Source organism: Nasonia vitripennis, chromosome 4 (genome assembly GCF_009193385.2).
Source record: "Nasonia vitripennis strain AsymCx chromosome 4, Nvit_psr_1.1, whole genome shotgun sequence".
NCBI lineage: Eukaryota > Metazoa > Arthropoda > Insecta > Hymenoptera > Pteromalidae > Nasonia > Nasonia vitripennis.
In genome coordinates, this window is record NC_045760.1 from 20930396 (window position 1) to 20946493 (window position 16098).

The window sequence follows — 16098 nt, forward strand, 5'->3', positions numbered from 1 at the left end:
AATGAGCTCGAGTCGAGTCAATTATATAGGCAAAGAGGAAATAATTTTAAACATTTAATTAAAAATATAAAAATGTATATAAGTAAAAGAATCAGGCCTGTCCGCTCCGTATAATTATGCACCAACGTCGAGTCAGTCGCAAGTATGAGAGGCGCGAGCGCGACACGCGAGGGTAACCCGGCCTCGCCGGTGCGGCGGCGCCGCGCGCGCGCGCAGCCTCCGGGGCGCGCGCATCGGCGCGACTGCCTCCGCCGTCATTCCGCCGCCGTAGTCCGTCCCGCGTGCTTCGCCGTGACGTGTGCTTCGTCGTCTTGGTCGTAGTCGCAGTGCTCCCTCGCGACGTCCCCACAGTTTAGTGCGGGAGAGGTACAGCTCGAAGTGTGCCGCCGTTGTGTGTTATCGGCAATCGACCCTGCGAATCTCGTGCTCTTCGGCCTCCCCCTCCATCCTCCATCCGTGACCATCAGCAGCAGCGAAAGCCGGGAAGTTTGGCTTGACCTGTAGCTCTGCTACTCTCTTGGGAACACAAGCTCGAGCGATACGCTTCTCCACGAGCCTTCGCAGTCCGCGGTCGGGACAGTATACAATACGAGTGTTACACTCGGCCCGGCCGGCGAGTCGGCGTCCTTCCCTCCCAGCTCTCGCTGCTGTTTTTGCATCCGTTTTCCCCTCTCCCCTCGGTTAATCGATCCCACATTGCCCCGAGCTGTCACACGTCCGAGTTTTCTTCTTCTCTTTTTCTCCGCCGCAAAACTTTCCGTCACGTGCGTACACTAAGCACCAGTTTCCTGCAGTTGTTTCTTCTTCCTCAGTCCTACACCGTTTCGTATTTGTTTTCTATAGAGGGACCGAGAGGTAGAGGGGGAGGAGTGCGAACATGCAAAGAGCATCAGTGCAGCGCGCCAAACAGCAATCGCGCGATTGACCGGTCAGGGATGAATAAAAATTTGTGATTTTCAAGCTTGCATTGTGCCGATGGAAGAGGAGCCGAAGCGGCTAACGGCCGGGATATAGAGGTGGTGTGTGCTGTGCAGCCGTGGACACAATACACGTATTGCCAAGTTCGAAGAAGCGCGCATCGAAATCCTGCAAGCTGGATCGAGAGATGCGGAGTCGCGGCGACGGGTTCCCGGCTTCGATCCGGCGAAATCCGCGGGCTGCAGCCGTCAGGTGAGTCGCTTTTTATCCGAGAAATCCCGAAATCCTTGCGCGCGCCGATTCAACTTTCCATGCATCGAGTTGGCCCCCGTAAGATTTTTTTCCCGCCTGGAAATTCAAGCGCGCGAAAATGTCGCGAGATAGATACGCTTATACGCATGAATATTTAAACGAGATGCCGTCGTCGCGCTTCCTCGCGTCGCCTCGCGTCTCCTCGAATTTTATTTACCGAAATCTTCCAGCGCGAGTAGGCATGTTTTATTCATGAGTTCGCAGAGCCCGCGGCGCCTCTGTTTTTCCACGTTCGCGCGTACGTACATACGTATGAAAGTAGGGCCGAATTAGCGGCCCGATCAGAACGCTCGCCGCAACTTTGTCGCTAATCCCCCGGCCCCCCGGTGCGACGATAAGAATGACGGCAAAATTACGCGGCGGCCGTTCCGATAATCTAGCCGCCGGCGGAGTTAAGTGGGCTTAGCAGCTCGACGAAACTTTCCTGCGGTCGATGGACGCGGACTAAATATCGCGCGAGGGCGACCGGCTGCATGGCTCACCTGTTGTTGTGTTTTGCGCGCCGATAATCGCTCGTAACTTTCGGCGGCCGCGCCATTTAATTGAGCAAGTTTTGCACGCCCGCGTAACTTTAGGCGTTTGTAATGCGAAATCTAATTTCGGCGTGTCGCGCTCAATGAAAAAGCAGATCGCCGCGCTGCCACCGTCGCTTGATATGCAGATACGCCGGATGAGATTTGATGTCGCGAAGATGATTTGAATAATTAATTGCGACGAGAGGGAGAGAGGGAGGGAGAGGGGAGTAAAAAGAGGGACGACTGGGCCGTTAAGGGTTTAGTGCTCACGCGCCGTCTTTATTTTTTCTGTCGGCCCTTTACGGGGTTTAGGGGGACGTTACCTTTTTTACGCCCTACTGCCGACAATACAAATCTGTATAAAGTTTAATTGGAGAAAAACATTAAAACCTGGCATGGCGCGTTAAAGTTTGCCGGTATAAAGTGTGAATTAGAATTATGTTTAAACTTCGAGACAAGGAATGAAAGTTTTTACAGTGCCGTGCGCGTTGTAAAATCCGAATCACCAATTCGTTAAGATTAAAAGCTACGAGAGTAATGCAACAGCGAATTCGTTAGCCAACAATAACAATCGTGTCAAAGCGCTGGTTAATTCTTTATAGTACACCCGACTGCACCCGCTTTTAAATTAATCTCGTCGCGATGAATATTTTTTCCGCGGGCGCGACTATAAACGTTAGCGGAGCCAAGCAACATTTTTCCCCAACCATTCTCAGAGAGAATCGTATACGTAGGGGACGAGAACCGTTTATTCTTATATGCGGGTGCGCGATTTTATCGCAACGGTTTTCGCGCCCATTTTATTTTGATTCCCCGTGGCGGCGGCGGGGTCTGCAGGCTGAGCGCGCGCGCGCGTGCGACGAAATACACGAGCTTTTCGTCTCGACTCTAGCACCCCATTGTTTACCTTTCATCCTCTCGCGCTGCTCTATAGACTCCCTTCATTATCCGACACGTCAAAAGCTCTTTAATTCGGGGCCGCTGTTGTTGCACTTTTTCGGACGTGCTCCTCACGTTGTACATGCGGGAACTTTTTCTGCCCTAAATAATATTTTTTCGACTGTTACGCTTCGCTGGAACGTGTCATGGATTGTTAATTGAACGCGGCATGCACTGGACTTTGTCAGCCGGAATTTCGTTTACTCTCGCCTGCGAATTATTAACATTTTCATATCTGGATTTCAAAAGTTTTTGCTTTCGTTTCGCGACTTCAGGTTTAGTACGATGCAGCTGTTTGCGATAACGTTGCAGTGGTGGTTAGAATTTCTTTTTGTAACGCACAAAGGATTTCGCCGTTTTTTTTCTTAACATTTTGAAAAGCTGCTATTTTTTAAGTCAACAAATTAGCTGCGCAGTTGAATCGTGTGAATAAAGCTCTATACGTATACGGAACGAGTGTCAATTATTCTCCGGGTGATTACGGCCCTCGTTTCGCTATAATCTATGAATTTAGGCCCTTGTTGCATTATGTACTATTTCAGTAGTGTGTAGATTCTATGACTCGCTGACGACATTAAATGGAGGCGAATCTATTGATCACTGTGAGCCAGTTTAAATTAACGTTGATGGTCATCAAAGTTTAAATTGAAATGCAAAGAATTTGTGTAATGCATGCACGATTTTCGTTGTTTTTTGACCTATTAGCGGGACTAAAGCAACCTTTTTCAAGTTTTAGATTGAAAAGATTTGAAAGTTTTAAGAATTACAAAATTTTGATGAGCTTGTCCATCATAAACGTGCGAAAATACATGTACATGCGTTACAAAACATATTGTGTGCACAAAGAGCTGAGAGGCTGTTTGACCGCGTGTGATTGCGGTTCTCATTTCTGACTTGTGTTAGCTGCTCGCTTTGACTCGTACTGAAAACTTTATCAAGTCTAAAAAAAGTCCATTTCGTGCTTTTGGTACATAATGTATTAATTGTTTTCTTAAGGGGATGTCGTCCCAAAAGCTTCGCAAATCCGCCACGGAGTATTTTGTATTTTCAAACTTCTAAGTCCGATCGAAATTTTCTTTCGGTAGAACGGTTCATTAAACTTAACACTACGGCGCTACAGACTCGGTTTTTCATTTGCAAATGTAAAGGAAGACTCGTCGCGATTTATATTTTGATAAAGATTTTATTGATCCGATCAAAATAGATCCGCTCCGTGTGTAAGTTCTCGCGCTACTCCCAATCAAACGCGTCCAAGCCTTCGTCCCCAGCGCCGAAAAACAAAGAAACTTTCGTTTCGTTTTAGCAACGCTAAAAATGTCACTCCTCGGCAACCCACGCACCAAATCGTTAATTCAGAGCTTGATCCGAACATTCTTTGAAATTAAGATCAAAGTCGTTCTTCGCGCTCGAGACGGCCGACCACGAAATAACACGTTTATTCCGCGCCGGGGCACCGTGGCCCAACAGGAGGTTATGCGCTACGGTTCTATTTTTATTGTCGCGACAACTCTCGGGCCAGTTCCGCCAAATATCGACAAGAATTCTGTACACTGAAAAAAAACACAGTCGTTTCTGCTGTAAAGTCCGGTAGTTTTAACCGTTCTGCCTCTGTAACGACTGTGCCGTAATAACAACGGTGTGCCACTGGTAGTTTCGGCGAGTCGCGACTCGTAAAATTGGTCGCTTACGCGGGACACCAGCAAAAACGACCGTACTGATTCTTTAAAACTGCTGAACTCTACGGTAATCTTGGCGAGTCTTCGTACAATGACAGATTACTGGTGCGAGTTCAGTTAAAATGGCTGTGTTTTTTTTTCAGTGTATTCTTTCGATCTCAACGGCTCCAGAGACACTATTTCTCTCTGTGAACGAGGCGACTGACCACAAAAGAGACGACAACATTCTTTCGTGCCAGGGTGTCGCGAATTGTCGCATGAACTTAATATTAGAATTAAATTAGACCTTGCATACGAAGTTGTTACAAAACATGTAGTACTTCTTAACTTGTACAGCAACTTTATTCAAAAAGTTTTATGTAATAGAAAAACAGTGATTTTTGGGACGACATCCCCTTAATAACGCTTCACGCTAACTCTGAGAAGAGCAGAACGTAATCGGTTTCGGAGCCACCTCGCAGTTGAGTCCACCATTCACAGATTCGCTGTTAAAATCGAGTTGGTTGCAACGCTGCTAGTGGAGCAAGACGAAGAAATTAGTCGAGGAATTTCTGAACATCCCTCCTGTGTATGATCTAATTAGCGCAGAGCCGCGTAAATTCAGCAACAGTTTGCCCCGCTCGCGTGCTATACACGCATTGGCCCCCCGTGTACGCGCCTATGCGTCTTCATTAAACAATAGCGTCTGCGGCTTATTTGTATCGCATAATCCCGATGTAAACTTCAGCTGCGAGGACAAACGAGCGCGAGTAAACCCGAAGCACCGGCTGTTTATCAGCAGTCTAAGTATTTCCCAGCTTTCTTCTTCGCTTGATTTCGCGCGCGATACGCGTGATGACGAGAGCAAAAAATGTGTTCAACGATACGCGCGAGCACGCCGGGGGCAGAGTTCTCAAATTTTCTTCGCCCGATACCTAAATAACGACATCGCAGCGTCTGCATAAAGATACTGTTTAGTGCAGTACCGAAACCCTATATGTTTACGTCAGCAGGAGTCAAGATTTTTCCACCGTAAAATATCGAGTTTCCGGAGGAGCAAAAAGCGGCATCAAACTCGGAGATACGCACACGCCACGCTCGCCTCTTCCCAGCTCTATCGCTCATCATTGCGTTATTAATGGGCCAAAGCGAATTAGCTTTTTCCATCTTTCCTTCTCCCTCTGCTGCTTCTTCTTCTTCCTCTTTTCCTCGCTCGAGAGCCAAGTCTGTCTCCGGTCGTATTTTAAAAGTGCACCTAATTAATGCTATCCCGACGAGTTAAGTAATTGCAAAAGTTTTGCCTCCTCGGCTCTCCGCACACTTTTAAATCATTAGGTCTCTCTCGCGCGCCGGCCGGCGAGTTTGAGAAAGCTATCAGGCGGCCCCATTATGACGCGCGCCAGCTATAAGGCCGGCCTGCCAGCATCTATCTGCATGCATATCGCGACCCTCGTGCATCAGAAGTTCCTGTAACGGCATATATCGTTGCCGTACGCGGGCCTTTTGTTCTCGTCGCCCGGCTGCTCTTTATATTTTCGGCCGCTACTGGCTCTGCTGCTCCTTTGAACCAAGCAGCAGTAGCAGCCCCAACTTTTCGCTGCTCTAAAAATGGCAAATGGGTTATATGCCGGCTAGTACTACTACTGCATCAGGACTCTTCCGCTTCGCTGCTCCTTTTTCGCCGGCTGAAATAATTTATTTACTTAATCGGTCCGAGCTAGCGAGATAATTAAGTCAGCCGAGTGAAAGAGTACTACTATACACCGGTTTCCGGCCAATCGATAAATGCTCCTGATGCTGTAACTGCAAAAGTACTACATTTTTTCTATGCAATAATTTAAGAACTGGGTATACTTAAAATAGATAAAACTGTTCATGTACTCAAAACTTGCCAATAATTATCTATTTTTGATGGGAGAGAAATATATTTCATGAAAGTATCAATAATTTAATTAGTTTTTTAGATGCAACATAACAAATTATTAGTATTTAGACGTAAACTGAATAATTTTATTACTTTAAGCATATGGCGAACTTCGTTGATCTCGTGTGGAAGAACGTATCCGTGGCTCAGTCCGCTAATAAGCCGCACGACTGTACTATTTGGCCTCATGCAGGGCGTGTGTTGAGTCTCCGATCAGACAGAATACTCGTCTGCGGCTCGTAAACGCCCACGCCTTCGGCTCGGGCTAACTCGCCTTGACTCTAACTGCAAACTCCACACTTGGACTAAAAGAGCCCACTTTACGACCTTGGTACACAATATACTAATTCTTTACATACTAGGCAAAAACTCAAAAAAGCACTCGAAACTTTATTATGCGAGTGCGTAAATTAAATTTCGTATTAATATTCGAAAGCCTCAGGATTTTTTGTACTGACTCTCGCAGAGTAATTGCTCCATTTAGCCCGCGCCGGAAACTCTTTGCATCTCGGAGCTTCGAGCTGTGGATCATTCGGCACAAAATTGATGTCACGTGAATATACATACATACATATATATATATATATATATATATAGGACTTAGGTAGCTATATACAGATACGGATGCAAAATTCAACGGTCATTCCTTTTTATATGATTACATAATCGCTCGAGCGAGTCCCATTGTGTTATTTTACTCTTCGACGTTATATATAAATTCAGTTATGGATCTCATTTCGGGCTCGCGCCGGCCGGGCGTTCAGTAAAACTCAAATTGCAGCATCAATTTGAAATAAAATGAGCTCTGGGCGGGCAATCGAATATCGTTTCCGGGATGCCCGGGCTTTTGCATCGCGCTAAGCCAAAACAGATGAATATAAGTCTTCCATGGCCAGGACCGATTAAAGCGCATTATGATTTTAAAGCGCTATGCTAATGCGAAAAATAATAAAGGCGTTAGCCTCTCTATGTTGTTAATGCGAAATTTACATTTTAATAGTGCAGTACCGCATGCGCGCGCGGGCGAGCTCGCGTTATTCACATTATGGCACTGCAGCTTTTCTTCATCCCGTTGTTTTATATTGCTGTGCATGCGCTCGTGCGTTGTTATAGAGGGGATATAGGAGGAATATGAGCGTAAAATCCATTCAAACACTAATGCGTTGGTAGAGTTTTCAGGAGTTGATGTACGACTAACGTGGAAACGTATAAACAAACGTGATTTCGATGCAGCTTCTTATAAAAATGGAAAGTTTTCGATTGGAAAAAGCTATTTTAGTTAAAGTGCACACGCCTCGGATCTCAGGGCCGTAGGGGGTTGAATCCTCCTCTTCGCTTTACTTTTGCGCGATTTAGTTCTCAAAAATCCCGTTACAATGTAAATAGAGTAATTTACACAAGTTTTCATAAACTTTTTAATCATCAGTAGTTTTTGGAAGTCACTTTTTGTCAAACGACTGATTTTTGATAAAAATTTTAATTTCAGAAAACAAATTCTCGGGTGGGGATCATTGCAACGAAAGATAATTCACCGAAAGATGGAAATGCCAACGGTCAGAATATTCGATTTTCAAAAGTGCCGAAAAATTATTCACGACGGGTAAAAATGCCGATAAATAAAATGCCGAATCATATATGTTGATCGGTAAATGAACAAAATTTTTATCATTTTGAACAAATCTTAAATTTCGGCATTTTTACCCCACGTGACTTTTTTTCGGCAATTTTAACTTTCGGCAACTTTATTTAATGGGATTTGTTTCTTAGGTATTTTTATTTATCTGCAAAATAAGCTTTCGGTACATTTCTCCCCACCCCGTTTGCGCAAATGCTTGAAAGTAAATTAAACTAAATCTGTATTTTTTGTTTTATGTAACAGTCCTGGTAGAAAACTTAACCTCCCATAATAAATTATCAATAATAATGAATTACTAATTCTAAGGTTTTTTTTTTATAAAATTTTAGAAATTAAGCATGATATCGTTTGATGCAGGAAAAATCAATGCATGTGTAATTAATTATTCTCGAACATGAGCATGAGTCACTCGAGTTTTTCGCGTCGACCATGTCCAAGTGCTCAGGGGAGGACATAATCAGGTCTAGGTAGTGCGCTTTGTGATTTACAGTCTATTTTTTTTTAAGTGGCATTTGAAACTCGAAAGTTCATCGCCTCATCTACGCAAGCCTTCCACACTGCCCTATCTCTATCTTGTGTGAACCCCACCCAAGATGCACCTCTCCGATCGACACCCACCCGTCCTATTTCTACTAGATCCGCTTTTACGTTGTCCTCCCATCTACGTCTAGGTCTACCTAGTGGTCGCGCTACCATCGGCCTGCCCTTCATGACACGCGCTGCCGTACGGTCGTCACCCATTCTTACTACGTGCCCTGCCGATCCCAATCTGCGCGATTTTATTATTCTGTTAATATTTGGTGACGCGTACAGATTGTGTAACTCATCATTGTGTAGTCTCCACCATTCCCCGGTTTCCTCATCTTTCTTCGGCCCGTATATTTTTCGCAAGACTTTATTTTCAAATACCCTAAAACGGTTGTCCGCCTGCTTAGTGAGAGCCACGTTTCGCACCCGTACAGAACCACCGGCAGTATTATTGTCCTGTATATTCTTATTTTAACGTTTTTAGACAACAGCCTCGACTTAAGTAAATTACTCACGGCGTAGAAGCAAGCATTACCCGAATGGAGTCTCTTATTTATTTCGACATTAATCTCGTTTCTATCATTTATGGTCGTACCCAGATACCTAAATTTGCTAACCTTTTCAAAAGTAAAATTCCCAACTCTGAGATCTTCCTCCCCTCTGCAGATGCCTAGCTTATCCACAATCATGTACTTTGTTTTTGATTCACTCACTTCTAACCCTGCATACTCCACCGCTTTTATGAGGATTTCCGCGTTTCTTGCTACCGTTTCCCTACAATCCCCCAGTATATCCAAATCATCTGCGTAGCCTAGTATCTGCGTTGTTCCATTAAGCGTTGCGCCCAGCTGGCTAACCTGCATTTTTCTAACGGCATACTCTAACGTTAAGTTGAACAGCACCGTAGAGAGCCCATCCCCTTGTTTTAAACCATCGCGTATCATGAAGGGTTCTGATACATTACCGCCTACTCGGACCGTTCCCGTGCTTCCGTTCAGACATAGTTGAATTAATCTCACGAGTTTTTTCGGTACACCGAGAAGTACTAGAATTTGATACATTTTGCTTAGCTTAATAGAGTCGTACGCTTTTTTAAAATCTATAAATAGTTGGTGTATGGTTTCGCAAAATTCCCACTTTTTCTCTAACAACTGTCTTATGGTAAACATTTGATCGCTCGTCGATCTGTTGCGCCGAAATCCGCACTGATAATCTCCAACTATATCTTCCGCGAATGGAGTGAGTCTAGCTTGTATTACGTTTGACAGAACTTTGTAGCACGTTGCTAAAAGTGAGATACCCCTATAGTTATTGCAGTATGTCTTATCCCCCTTTTTAAAAATCGGTATAATGATAGATTCCTTCCAATTTTCGGATATTGTTTCATTTTTCCAGATGGCACATACTAGTTTATAGATTTTGAAAGTGAGCTCGACGCCCCCATATTTGAGTAACTCAGCTGGTATAGAGTCATTTCTCGCGGCTTTGTTGTTTTTTAGTTTTTTAATCGCGGCCTCTACTTCTTGGTAGCTCGGTTTCTTCACGTGGAGTTCAGCAGTGTGAATTTCGTCCCCTAATTCTTCGCTATTTTCGTGCACGTTTAATAATTTATCGAAATAATTTTTCCACAGCGACAGTAATTCGTTGTCATTTGTTACGAGGTCCCCGTTTTCGTCCTTCATCAATTGCGCTCTACTCCTAAAACCCTTTCTGATGGCGTTAATCCCTCTGTACATTTCGCGGGGGTTATTTTCCTTACTGTTAGTTTCTATTCTCCTAATAAGATTCTTTTGATACTCCCGCTTCTTATTTTTGTAGATCGCGCTCGTCTGTTTCCTAACGTTAGAATACTCTTTTACGGTCCTATCGCTTCTATTTTGTAAGCTATCTAATTTAGCCTTTTTGCGCCTTTCAAACCAGAGTTCGCACTCTTCGTCAAACCATGGTTTGCTCTTTGGCTTTTTCTTTTTACCCAGTACTTTGTTCGCGGCCTCTTTTACCGTTTTTTCGATGTCCCCCCATAAGCTATTCGGTTCGTCATTCCCCTCCGGCGATGTGTTTGCTTCTTCAAGTGCCTGAAACCTGTTATTAATTTCTATCTGGTGCCTAATTCGCTCTGTTCTATCTCGTAGTTTCTCAATATCGAAGCTTTCTACCTTGTTTGCTCGCTTACTATTTTGATTCGCTACTAGTCTAGCTCTTAATTTGGCTACTACTAGGAAGTGGTCCGAGTCGCTATCTGCCCCTCTGTAAGCCCTTACAGTCGCTATCTGCCCCTCTGTAAGCCCTTACGTCAAGAACATTAGTATGTCGTCTTTTTTCAATGAGAAAATGATCAATTTGGTTCTGTGTGGCCCCGTCCGGCGATATCCACGTTGCCTTGTGTATGTTCTTGTGCTTAAAACACGTAGTTTTGATTATAAGATCTTTTGCCGCCGCGAAATTTATGAACCTAATACCGTTATCGTTGCTGGCTTCGTGCAGGCTTTCCTTACCTATAGTAGGCCTAAACATTTCCTCCCTATCTATTTTAGCATTGAAATCGCATAATACTATTCTTGTGTCGTAAGACGCGAACTGGTCGATTACCTGCTCTAAAGTTTCGTAATAGAGATCCTTAGCTTCTTCTTCTTTGTCCTCCGTAGGACAGTGTACATTAATAAATACATATATATACCATTCCCCTTCGATAATGATATACGAGAGCCTATCATTGACGGATTTGAAACTTTTAACCGAGTGTATGATGCTTTTGCTTACGAGAAATCCGGTGCCTAGAGATCCCCCACTCCCGGCCCCATACAGGTACGTGAAGTTACCCGATGCTAGTACTCCGCCATCTGGCCACCGCGATTCCTGTATTGCTATCAAATCTAGATTGTACCTATCAGCTTCCTTTACGAGTTCTTTAAATGCACCTGCTCTGTATAGACTGCGAACATTCCAAGTTCCGACCCTTAAGTCCCTTATGGTTCGGATTTGATTTTTTTGAGCCATGATGTTATGTTAAACCCGCGCGTTTCGGATCCTGTTCCGATCGCAGGTGAGTCCACCGTTCTAGAGGTGATAACCCCCATACCTCTCTAGAACTAAGTATGAGAGCTTTCCGACTTTGACGAGGACAGTGTCAATTCGTCGTCAGACACACTACGGTTTCATTCTCGCATCCTAACGCCCCCCTGCAAGGCAGCGCGCCTTCGCTGGCATCGTTACCGCGTAAGACCAGGTGACGAATCATTCTACACATCCTCTTTCGGGGCAGTTGTCATCGCTCCCGCATCCTCCACGGCAGCAGGATTTTTGCCCATTTTTGTAATGTGTGATGAAAGAGATAGATTGAGAGATAAGAGATAATGTGAAGTGTTTTTGTTGTTGTGGTGCTTGCGTAGTGTTTCAAGATGAATGCGTTCGACAGTGTGGGCTCACCACACCCACACCTGGTCCTATCAGCTGTCCGCGGCTGCTTATTCAATTTATTCGCAGCCAACCTCTTTCTCAGGGGCTGTTCCTCTATCCGTAACCTAAGGACGCGCTGTGTAGTGGTGATAGGCACCCACCCGTCCGATCTGGACGACAACGCCCAAGACCCGCTTATGGTAGCGGCATTGTAACAGGATTTTCAGTCTATACATTTGTAAATTCTGCTCGAAAATGAGTCTCGTTATCCAGGACTCTCGTGGACAATGTCCAGGTGTTCGACGCCAGGTGAAATTGAAGTTTGGTAGTGCCTAGACATTGTTTACTAAAGTCTGAGGTAAAGCACTGAAAACTGCGAAAGGTTCTGTCTGGACTTAATTTTTTTCCTGGGTGAAGGTCACACAGCATACTATTTCACAGACTAGATTTTTTTTTGTTCCGGACACCTAGGCGTATTTTCTAGAGTTCCGAGTGGCCTGAGCATTATTTCCAGGAAGATGATTTGCGTAAACGTCAAAAGCTTACTTGTATTCTTCAAATTGAAGTTATTATCACGTAAAAGTAAAAGTCGATTATAGTAGTATTAAAATTTGCAACCTAAAGTTACTGTACTTTGAATTTTTACCAACGGATGGCTAATACTTTTTGTAACCGTTAACCAGAAATATTGTCCAACAATTAGTTGACATTTCGGTTGACTCGTTTTCTCCCAAGGATCAAAAAATGTTACTTCAGGTACTTGTGTCTAAGCGTATATCCTTCACTCCAATAAACGCATTAAAACTATACTAATTTTTGAAATCAAAGCTTTTCCGCGGATAATATAATCCATCTATCTAAAGCTACACTTTCCCTATAAATTTATCCGATAATCCGAAACGCTAGACACAAAAAATACTCGGCACAGCAGCGGCACTCAGCGAAATTTATCATTAAACCCGCGTCTCTTCTGATCTCTTTAATCCCGCGTTCAACTCCTCTCTTCCGCTTTCCGCTTCGTGCCGCACAGCACCGCTGCATGCGTCCCTCGGCTATTAGCGGCACAATGAAGCGAGCCGCGCTATATCCGCACGAAAAGGCACGCTTTTTTCCCGACCCTCTCGATGAAAATTTAATTAATTTTAATCCCCGAAGTGGACTCGCCGAGTTAAGGAAAGCCGGTTGCCCGCGAGATTGTATATCTGTAGCTGTATAAGCTATATCTGTATATACACTCCGGAAGGAAAGTCGCACGGAGAGAGCATTTCATCAAAACTTGCCTCACCTCCAGTCCGCCCCCCCCCCTCTCTCTCTCTCTCTCTCTCTCTTACTCGCTCTTTTACCTACTTCCGTCTTGTGCTCTCACTCTTGACCTACGGAAATGCAGATTCCGAGGCGAGATAGAAAATGCACGTAACCGAGCTTCCTCGCTCCGCTGCCGGTGCACTCGAAGGAAATATATTTTAGGCGACGCTAAGACATTTTTACGTTCCTTCCGCAGCCGCGACGACGACGGCGCGACTGCTGCTACTGCTACTGCCTTTTTTTATTTTTATTGTTTTTTGTCGTTTCTTTTTTCCTCCCTCTTCATCTGTCTTCTTTTTTTGCAGAGCAAAATACGAGATGCCCGAGATGGCCTTATTACAGGGAAAGAGTTTTTTTTATTAAGGAAAACTGAGTTCTTGGATATTTTTTAATTTTATGCCGAGATTTTTTCTGTTTTTGAATAATTAAGTGTCGCAAATGTGCAGCGTTGATCAAAAGCCAGCGTTAAGTAAACGTGATTGAATTTAAATGGAGTCGACTTAATAAAAGCGTTGTAATAATATTAATAAGCTTTCATATCAATGGTATAGCGTGTGCTCTCAACTCATGAAATCCAATCAAACTTATTATATAATTACTCTGCAGTTTCTCTCCTGCATTCTGTCGCATAGGACGTACATACTGCGTTAACAGAATCGAGATCCAAATTGATAAACAAATTCACCTTTGGTAGCTTTGATTAGATTGCACACCCAAGCCTTTCAAAATTTCATCAAAGTTTCTGCATAAAGTTTCACAACGGATGAGATTCTCTGGCCCATTCAGAAGTCGGAGTGCACGACGTTGCGAACATGCGTACGCGGACTGCAACACACTGAGCATTTTATGTTGAATAATTAGCCTTTTTCAATAAACTTTTGAAGGACATTGTAAAGAGGAAAGACTCGCCGTGATATTTGCAAATATAGTTTATTCCAATTTTTGAAAAATTCAAAGGTGTTGTTGTTCACACGCAAGCTTTTATTTCTCACTGATCAAGCTTGATTAAGCAAACTTGAATATGTTTCGAAAACAATCAAAATGTTTATAAATAGCAAGGCACTTTCCTTCCCTGAAAACCCACGCGCCAGTTGCTAAATGAACAGCGAATAATCGGCTATCCTCAAAGATATTAATCTTTGCGCTCGCCACATCGGACATCGAAATGGCCCAGTAGGCAGCATGACCCAACAGGAAATTTATTAAGTTCTATTATTCAGTAATAAATATCGCATCAATCCGCGAGCTTATTCGCCAAAATGAGCATAGAAAGAATCGAGCACCCCTTCACAATCCCTATCAACTAATCCCAAAACCTCTTCATCACTTTTTCGTGCTCAAGACGTTGTAGGTTGTCGTGCGTAACTCTACATGGAGAAAAAAATGCGTTGAAGGTACTGGGAAGATCGATAGAATCTACTCGGCATGCGAACACAAGTCGAGATAGATATGCAGAAGTTTGAACCTGCAGGTCCGTCATCACACCGAGCCGCTGCGAATCACCCCCCCCCCCCCCGTTAGTAACGTATTTAGCTGAAACAAAAACATCCAAAGGCAAGCATCTCAGTGCAATAGTTACGACAGCAGTTGTGTAGGCTGCGTGGAGCACGACCAAGCAATTGGGATCAATCGGGGCCGCTAATCACATCCCCAGCCGGTTACGGCTGATTAATGGATGAGGCCCGGAACAGGAAAAAAAATTTGAGTGTTTTCTCGGCATCTAGGTGCCCATGAGAGACGGTAAGTGGTTCACTTGTGTTTCAGGGGAAGCTGATGGTACACATGAGTAGCCATTTAGTTTTGTGGAGTGAAGAATTTAATGGACGATGCCCGCGTGGTTGATAATAAATTTGGTGATATTATTCGAGCTTTTTCCGCTTCATAGGCTTCGTATATCATATATTTTCGACTGCGTATAGAGCATTCTGGAATGCATGGGTTGTCTCGGAGAGAACGTTCGCGTTGTGCGATGTGTATACGTATATAAGGACGTGCAGTGTTCGGTTCGGTTTTATGGCTTTTCCTCGGAGGAAAAATGCACATCTGAGAAGCATAGCGACGATTCGAGCGTCTGGACAAGGCCTTTATTTTTTGGGTTCGAATTTTATGACGGATTGGATTAGCGCGGAAACAGCTTTGACGCCGGGCGCTGGAATGCCCTGCTTTCTTTCAAGGAGTGTTTTTGTGCGTAAATGAGTGTGAAGAGGGTCAATCGAGAACTGAACTTAGAGCTGTGTGCCTTGCTCTTTGCACTCGACTACTTGTCCTTTGATATACTTTTTCATTTTAATCTCACTTGTATTCAATTCGAAAGTATATTGACACCTCTACTCTATCGCGTTTGGATATGCAGAGTTTAGCAGACTTGCCCGTGACTATTTACTCGAGTAAATTCTACTGGAATTGGTTCGGTAGACGCAACGGTTTTTTTTACGCGTAATGTAAATTCATTAAAACTTGTATACCTGTTGTCACGATTATAACTTATAAGGAACTTCTTAACTTTAGCAAACAGTGTCGCTGCAGTGCGATTTTCAATCTGCAACCTCGGACGGAAAAAATCAAAGTCCTGATAGATTTGTAAAACGCAGTGCCACGTTTAGTCGCTGGAAGAGAAATCAATCATATATATATATATATATATATATATATATATATATATATATATATATATATATATATATATATATATATATATATATATATATATGGCACTCGCTCTTTTCTCATTATAAAATTTCGTGCTTGTCTCGCACGAGAAAATAAAAGACAGAGGGGGCTGAGGTATAGAGCTGAAAGGTGAGGAGCGCACTTACGCAGGGACGACGTCGTCTATAAGGTGTAAAGTGTAAAAGGCCGCGCGCGCGCGCGCTGAAAGAGTAGCTAGGCGTGAAAGGGGCTCGCGAAACGTGAGGAGAGTGCGCATCGTAAAGTGGGAGCTAGCTGTGGGTGGCTGCGAGCATTCGTGAG

The 16098-nt window shown here is 44.0% G+C and overlaps 1 protein-coding gene across 11 annotated transcripts in view; it reads left to right on the forward strand.

The window, feature by feature from the left end:
• Nucleotides 1-256: 256 nt before the first annotated feature.
• LOC100114473 (neuroligin 4) overlaps nt 257-16098 on the forward strand; it is a 237576-nt gene continuing 221734 nt past the window's right edge. For 4 of the 11 annotated variants that reach the window (XM_031929371.2, XM_016986592.2, XM_031929372.1 and 1 more), the window contains exons 1-2: nt 272-764; nt 844-1170. The gene's annotated coding sequence lies outside the window, so the exon portion shown is untranslated. Of the gene's footprint in view, nt 765-843; nt 1171-16098 lie in introns of all 11 variants that reach the window. The other 7 variants (XM_016986595.3, XM_016986593.2, XM_031929368.1 and 4 more) reach the window with 7 other exon arrangements.